Source organism: Puma concolor, chromosome A3, assembly GCF_028749965.1.
Source record: "Puma concolor isolate L17-30 chromosome A3, mPumCon1.1.hap2, whole genome shotgun sequence".
Classification (NCBI taxonomy): Eukaryota; Metazoa; Chordata; class Mammalia; order Carnivora; family Felidae; genus Puma; species Puma concolor.
Genome location: NC_141669.1, coordinates 121,762,731 through 121,769,747, shown reverse-complemented (window position 1 = coordinate 121,769,747; position 7,017 = coordinate 121,762,731). Strand labels below are relative to the sequence as shown.

General features: G+C 48.7%; 1 long non-coding RNA gene across 1 annotated transcript; it reads left to right on the top strand.

Annotated features, from left to right (window-relative positions):
• Positions 1-4,211: 4,211 nt before the first annotated feature.
• LOC147582736 (uncharacterized) lies at positions 4,212-5,107 on the top strand. The gene is made up of 2 exons (XR_015249467.1): positions 4,212-4,365; positions 4,483-5,107. It is a non-coding gene; the product is annotated as an uncharacterized LOC147582736 (long non-coding RNA).
• Positions 5,108-7,017: the final 1,910 nt, after the last annotated feature.

Here is a 7,017-nt window from a genome sequence, read left to right as displayed (position 1 = left end):
TGGAGATTAATGGCTTATCACACGAGGCCCCACCGTTAACCCGGCTCACCCACAGGGAGTTTAATAGCAGGGCCATACGGGCCGACTTTTAATTCTTGAACAAATGCTCTGGCTGTGTGTGCCGCCCTGATTCTCACGAGTGAGCACCTGCTGGGTTAAAGCTCCAAGAGCTCAGAAGCTGGGGGGCAGCTTCCTTTTTGGGGAGCAGGAGCTAAGGGTTCCAAATTTACGGGTGTCCTTCCCGCAACTTCTCAAAGCAATGAGCAGAATTTCTCAGGAGGGCGGAGAGCTGACGTCACGTCTATAACTACCACCGGCTGCCTTGTACTTGGTGGTCCAGGGCCTGTTCTGAGGGCTCTGTAGATTCTCGCTGAAACCTCATGGCACGTGGATGAGGTGGGCGTGACTGGACCGATCTGACAGACGAGGAGCGTGGGCTGGAGGCTGCGTAGCCTCGTGGGGGAGCAGGGGTCTGAATCGCTTGGATCTGGTTCAGAATCCACTGCGAGCTTCCTTTACTGGGTTGCCTGCTGTCTTGTAGTGGCAGTCGCCTCACCTGCGTGCAGGTCCTTAGTAAGGTGCTCTCAGGATTAGGGGATTTAGAAGTCAGCCCAGGACACTGCTGGTGACAAGAAAGGGACTGTGGGTGGCGGGGGTGGGGGGGTGGGGGAAGCAACCATGTATTTCCGAGACAAACCTGGCATGGTGTGGGTGCCTCTGGCGCCCTACCTGGAGTGCAAGGTGCACGGTGCAGTGCAATGGGCTTGACGGGATGGTTGAAGAGATCCAGGCTGGAGAAGGACGAGGCTAGGTTTGCGACTCGGCCACCATACAAAGTCCCAGTCTGCGAGCCCTGCGTGGCGCCTGTCACAGAACGTGGCGAGAATTCAGGAGCTGGATGGCGATGCTGGTTGCAGGCTCAGCCCGCGTCTGGAGGATCCGTCCTGACCTGAGAAGCAGCAGCTGCCCGAGGTCCCAACCGAATCTCCAACGGGGGCTGAACCTCCACTCGCACGGCCGGTGGGCACCCGGTGAAGGCCACAGGGAGGCCTTGATATCCCTTGCCTCGGTGTGTTTGTCCATTTTCAGGTCTCTGCCTCTGCCTCTGTTCCTCTGACCCGCACCCCTACTGCCCGAGGGGATTAGAGGTGGCTTCTGGATCTGTCATCACACAAAGACCCGGCTGTTGGCTTGTGTCCAGCCGACTGAGTTAGGTGGAACCCTAAACTTTCTTTCCACCTGCTCCCTGGTCTTCGTACCCGCAGAGATGCCCTCTTTGGATGTTTATGGCCGCCTGTATCCTACCAGAGTTCCTCGCATGGCTTGGAAATCCGTTTTCTGCTGGAAGCAACCCAGATTAATGCTCACGAGCTTGGTTCACTAAATCCTGATACTAAAGATAGGGGACATCCCTCTCCAAAGCATGCAGAATCAACATTAGAACAAATTAAGACCCTCCACCTTCTCACAGTGGGAATCGCAATGCTAATAACATTTATCGTCCAAGCTCTTTACGTTTTCACAGGCGACATCCTTCCATGGAATGTGTCCACATCTCCCCTCCTGCCCTGCCTCCCACTTTTCTCGCTTTATTTTTAGATAGCATTTAAAATCTTCTACTTTATAATATAAATATATTTGCTTTAATTGTCTGCCAGTCTTTCCCTACCCACTAGAATGTAAACTCCACAGGGACAGGGATTTTTCTTTTTTTTTTTGTCTCATGCATTTATCGCGATAGCCCCCACCCTAGACAGTATCTGACACATAGTAGATACTCAATAAATGTCAGAGGAATTGATTGAATGGGGAAGTGCTCATGAGTGTTCAGAGATACGGGTCTCCCAGATGGCTGTCTCCCACCCCAGCCTCTGCTGTGTCCTCTCCTGGCTCCATGGGCTTGTTGACCTGACAACCACTCAACTTTGCTCCCTGGATTCTGTCTTGGCCTCTGGCCCAGGCTTTCCAGGAAATCCAAACCCAGCTGTTCTCAGTCTTGACTTTGCTATTCCTTACTGATCTCTATAACTTTGTGGGGCTCTCGCTCCTCTGTGTGGCAGATACACAAATGGCCAGTCATGTTGGGTCTGTTGTCAATCTTGTGGCCACATAGCAGGTCCTTAGTTGGGTGTCAGTCAACAAATGCCTACCTTACAGAGTCATAACTCTAGAGCCACATGGCTTGGGTTCAAGTTCTAGTTCTGCCATGTATTAGCTCCTTGGGCAAGCATTTGAACCTCAGTTTTGTTTTGTTATTTTCATCAGTAAAAATGGACTTAATGATACTTGCTTGGAGACTTCAGTGAGATTGAGCTTGAAAAGCAAAATGATTTTGGCACATAATGAGTGCTCATTAAATATGAGGTATTATCATTACTAGTAAGTTAGGCACCGGGCTTGTTTTAGGGGTGACAGAGATGAATGAGACACAGCTTATGGCTGCAAAGGACTCATATTCCAGAGGGAAGGGCTGATAAATTACCAGAAAAGTATAGTATAATGTGTTTGAGGCTGTGAGGGTAGAAACTGTGGTACCACTCAGGAGGGCTACCTAGCCCAGCCAGGGTCAAGGATAGGAAACCACAGAAGACCTCCCCGGATATGTAATACCTGAGTGAATATGACTTCGGCAGGTTGAAAGTATGTGTATTAGTTATTGATTGCTGTGTAACAGGTTAACCCAAACTTAGAGACCTACAACCCACACATTCATTATGTCACAGTTTCTGTGGGTCAGGAGTCAGGGCACGGATCACCTGAGTCCTGTGCTCAGGGTGCCATCAGGGTGTTGGTTGGTTCTTAGGTTTCATTTGAGGGCTCAGCTGGCAGGAGAATACCCTTCCAGTTTCAGTCATGTGGATGTTGGCAGGATTTGATTCCTCCTGGACTGTCTGACTCGGGGTCTCTCTTCCTCACTGGCTGTTGGTCACAGAGGCGTCCCTCTGTTCCTTCTTCACAACATGGAAGCTGGCTTCCACCAGAACATGAAGGCAAGAAAGGGTGAATGAGACTGTCTTTTTATAACCAAATCTCAGAAGTGACATCCCCTCATGTTTCCCAGGAGAAGCGACTTACTAGGTCCAGCCCACACTCAAAGGAAGAGTCACAAAGGGAAAAGATCCGAAGGCGGGTCTTAGAATCCGCTGACCACCGTGGGGAAGTTTCTGACGGGAACAGGAAACTTTGTGCAACGGTACAGAGCAGAGGAGCCTGGTGTGCTTGGGAGAAGGCAGGTGGCTTGTGGGGAACAGTCCATGGGAGAATGGTGGTGGCATCTCGGGTATGACCCGCACACTTCTCCACGTCCTTAGAGCTTCTTCTTATGGGTCCTATCCCTTTGATCCCAATTTTGTCTTAGCTGACCCATGGTTGAATACTCTCACTGTTCTCGCCAGCCCCCTCTGGAACCCTTGTCGGCGGCCACTGTGTGCGAGGCAGGTCCCTGCTGGACAGAGAGTGAGAAGGGGTGGGGACAAAGGTGAATCAGATGAGGGCAGGGCAGACCCGTCACACCCCGTGGGTCAGTCAGAGATGTTAATAAGACAGTTAACATTTATAGAGCACTCGCCATGTGTCGGGCCCTATCTTGAGAATTTTATAAACCGTGTCTCATCTAATTCTCACCCAACCTCCTGGGTTGGCACTGTTACTCTCCCTACAGATGCTAGAAGCTATTCTGAGAGGTGACTGCGTTAGTGACTGGCATAGCCAGAGCTCGAACCCAGCAGTCCAGCCCCAGAGCCCAAGCTCTCAGACGCTGGGCTTCCCAGCCACCTGTGCACCCTGTGGACACACGAGTATCTGCATCTCGATCATCACGTGAATATACTTCTCTTACGGGTCGTCATGTGAATATACACTCATCGAACAGCATGTAAAAATAACAGACAAAGGTCAAATAATAACCAACTGCCTGCAATCCAAAATGGAGAGACAATGTGACCCTGCTTTAAATTATTTTTATTTTTATTTTTATTTTTATTTAAAAAAAATTTTTTTTTTCAACGTTTATTTATTTTTGGGACAGAGAGAGACAGAGCATGAACGGGCGAGGGGCAGAGAGAGAGGGAGACACAGAATCGGAAACAGGCTCCAGGCTCTGAGCCATCAGCCCAGAGCCCGACGCGGGGCTTGAACTCACAGACCGTGAGATCGTGACCTGGTTGAAGTCGGACGCTTAACCGGCTGCGCCACCCAGGCGCCCCTAAATTATTTTTAATATCTCATTTCTCCAGCTAAGTCATGATGCGGGATCCATTGTCTCCTACGTGATTGTAGTTCTCCAGAGAGGTGATGGAGTATGGGTCAGTGGCACAGAGCTTGCCGAAATTCTAGCTCTGTTCCTTATCAGCTCTATGATTCTGGGTAAGCCAAACTCTTTCTAGCAACACTGTCATTGTGCCAACTGTGTCCCCCCAGATCCCTTTCCTGTTTTTTCGTACACACCGGCCGGTAGCCAACACGTATGCCCTCTGGCTGCAGAAATTGCCCGAGCCTGCGTGCATGGAGAATTGGAGCTGAATGTGACCACTGACCACAGGGGGTATATCTTCTGTAGCTGGTCCCCCAATTAGGACAACACTGAGGTGTGACGACGCTGTTGGAGAGATTCCCTGGGGTCTGAGCCAGACTCAGCCTGCAGGGGTCTTCTGCTTCAGTGTGCACCCGTGCTGACCTCGGTGTTTCTCGTTGCTATTTCTTACTACCTGGGGATGCTTTCTTCCTGGGAACTCTTTCAACCAGACAAACCGAAACCGATAGACATGCTACAAAGTGCCTGGCCAATACTCCTCAAAAATGTCAAGGTTGAGAAAGACCAAGAAAGATTTAGATGACGTTTCCACTTAAAAGAGACTAAAGAGTTGCGATGATTAAATGCAACACATAATCCTGGATGGGATCTTGAACCAGGAAGAATAAATAGCTTATAAAAGACAGTATTGGGATGATTGACAAAATCTTAATATGGGCTGCACGAGTAGTAGCATTGAAACAATGCTAAATTTTGTGCTTTTGATCACTGCACCATGATTGTATAAAAGAATGTTTTGGTGCTTAGGACGTACACAGCGACATATATAGCGATAAAGGTACACGATGTCTCTAACATTGGCAAGTCTGGATAGAGGGCATATGGGAGCTTCTTATACAATTATTGAAACTTTTCTTTAAGTTTAAAATTGTGTCAGGATGAGAGGATCCTTTGTCTCAGGTCTACTTCTAGGGAACGGAACCTTGGACTCTCTCTGGGCCTCATTTTCCTCAATTGTTAAATAGAATGGGGAGGGGGGTGCGTGCCTGATCAGGCTTAGCCAGGGTTGGAGTTGGGTATCTGAGCCAAGCCTCGTACGGTGAACAGAGACTCTGTCCCCCTTGCCCATTCATCAGCCACACGTTCTTGAACCCAGGGATTGGGAGACCTGCAGAGAGCTCCCAACACATGCTGTAGGGCCCCAAAGCAACACATTGTTCCGCGTTATCTGGGTCCACACTCTCTCACTCGGCTTGGCCTGTGTCTCTGCAGAACCCTTCTCGGTCCACAGCTGTGGTCAGTGATTTTCGTAGATTAAAAGGAACTCCAGGGGGGAGAAGATTTTTCCTGGGGAGATCAAAGACTCAGCCTAAAACATAAAAGAAACCATATAAAACTATATATATGAAGAACAAAACAAAACAACAAAAAAAAAACTCAACCCAGGAGCGTGATCCATATGTCAGAGTTGATAAGGCCGAACTTCCGTGATCTGCTCTATAGAGTTGCCAACCAAGGCAGGAATGTTGCCTTCTCCAGAAAAGGCAGCCGCATAAAAGGGAGATTTTTATGGACTTTGGCATAGGATGAGGCAGGAATCGTGTGTCCAGGGCTTTGGGAAGAATCTTTAGGACTGATGTGGTTTCTTTTACCCCTACTTTTAATCAGTTACTGTATCAGCCAGGATTCAACCAACGAAACAGAACTGAGAGCAGATAGGTATTAAGATTTGTTATCAGGAACTGGCTGATGTGATGGTTGGGGCTGGCCAGGCAGGTTCGAAATCTGTAGGGCAGTTCTGGAACTTGGACATGGGCTAGATCTTCTGTCCACAAGCAGAATTTCTTCTTCAGAGAAATCTGAGCTCTGCTCTTAAGGCCTTTCACCTTGAATGAGGCCCACCCAAATTATACAGGAGCACCTCCCACACTTAAAGTCAACCGTTTAGACTTTAATCACATCAGCAAAATACCTTCACAGCAACTTCTAGATTAATTTTTTTTAACGTTTATTTATTTTTGAGACAGAGAGAGACAGAGCATGAACAGGGGAGGGGCAGAGAGAGAGGGAGACACAGAATCGGAAGCAGGCTCCAGGCTCTGAGCCATCAGCCCAGAGCCCGACACGGAGCTCAAACTCACGGACCGCGAGATCGTGACCTGAGTCGAAGTTGGACGCTTAACCGACTGAACCACCCCAGCGCCCCACAACTTCTAGATTAGTGTGTGATTAAATAACTGGGGATTGTAGACTAGCCAAGTCGACACATAAAACTGACCACCTGATATCTTCAGAATCCCTCGTCTTCTCATCATCTTCGTTTATAAACTTCAAGGTCAATGGCTCATCTCTGATGGCCTTGCATCCAGGCCTGTCTGTGGTCTCTGATCTAATCCAGCATGGCATAGTCCAGGTCAGAGATGACTTCATTTTTACCATTGACTTTGGGATAAATGTCAACGTACTAAACTGGACAGTTCCTACCCTTCATTTTGCATTAAAGCCTCAAGCCACACCGGCTTGCTCGTCTCCTTCACACTTTTCCATCCGTACATGATAATGGCCGACGTTTCTTGGACACTCGTTCCCAGACTCTGTGTCAGGTGCTTAGCCTTAGATGGTCTAATTTAATGATCAGAATAATGGTGTTTTGCAGATGGCGAAAGTGAGGAATGGAGAGATTAGAGCAATCCGGCCCCATCACCAAGGTAGAGTTGGCCTGATCTATAATCCCACAAAGCCTGACTGTATAATCACGAGTGTCA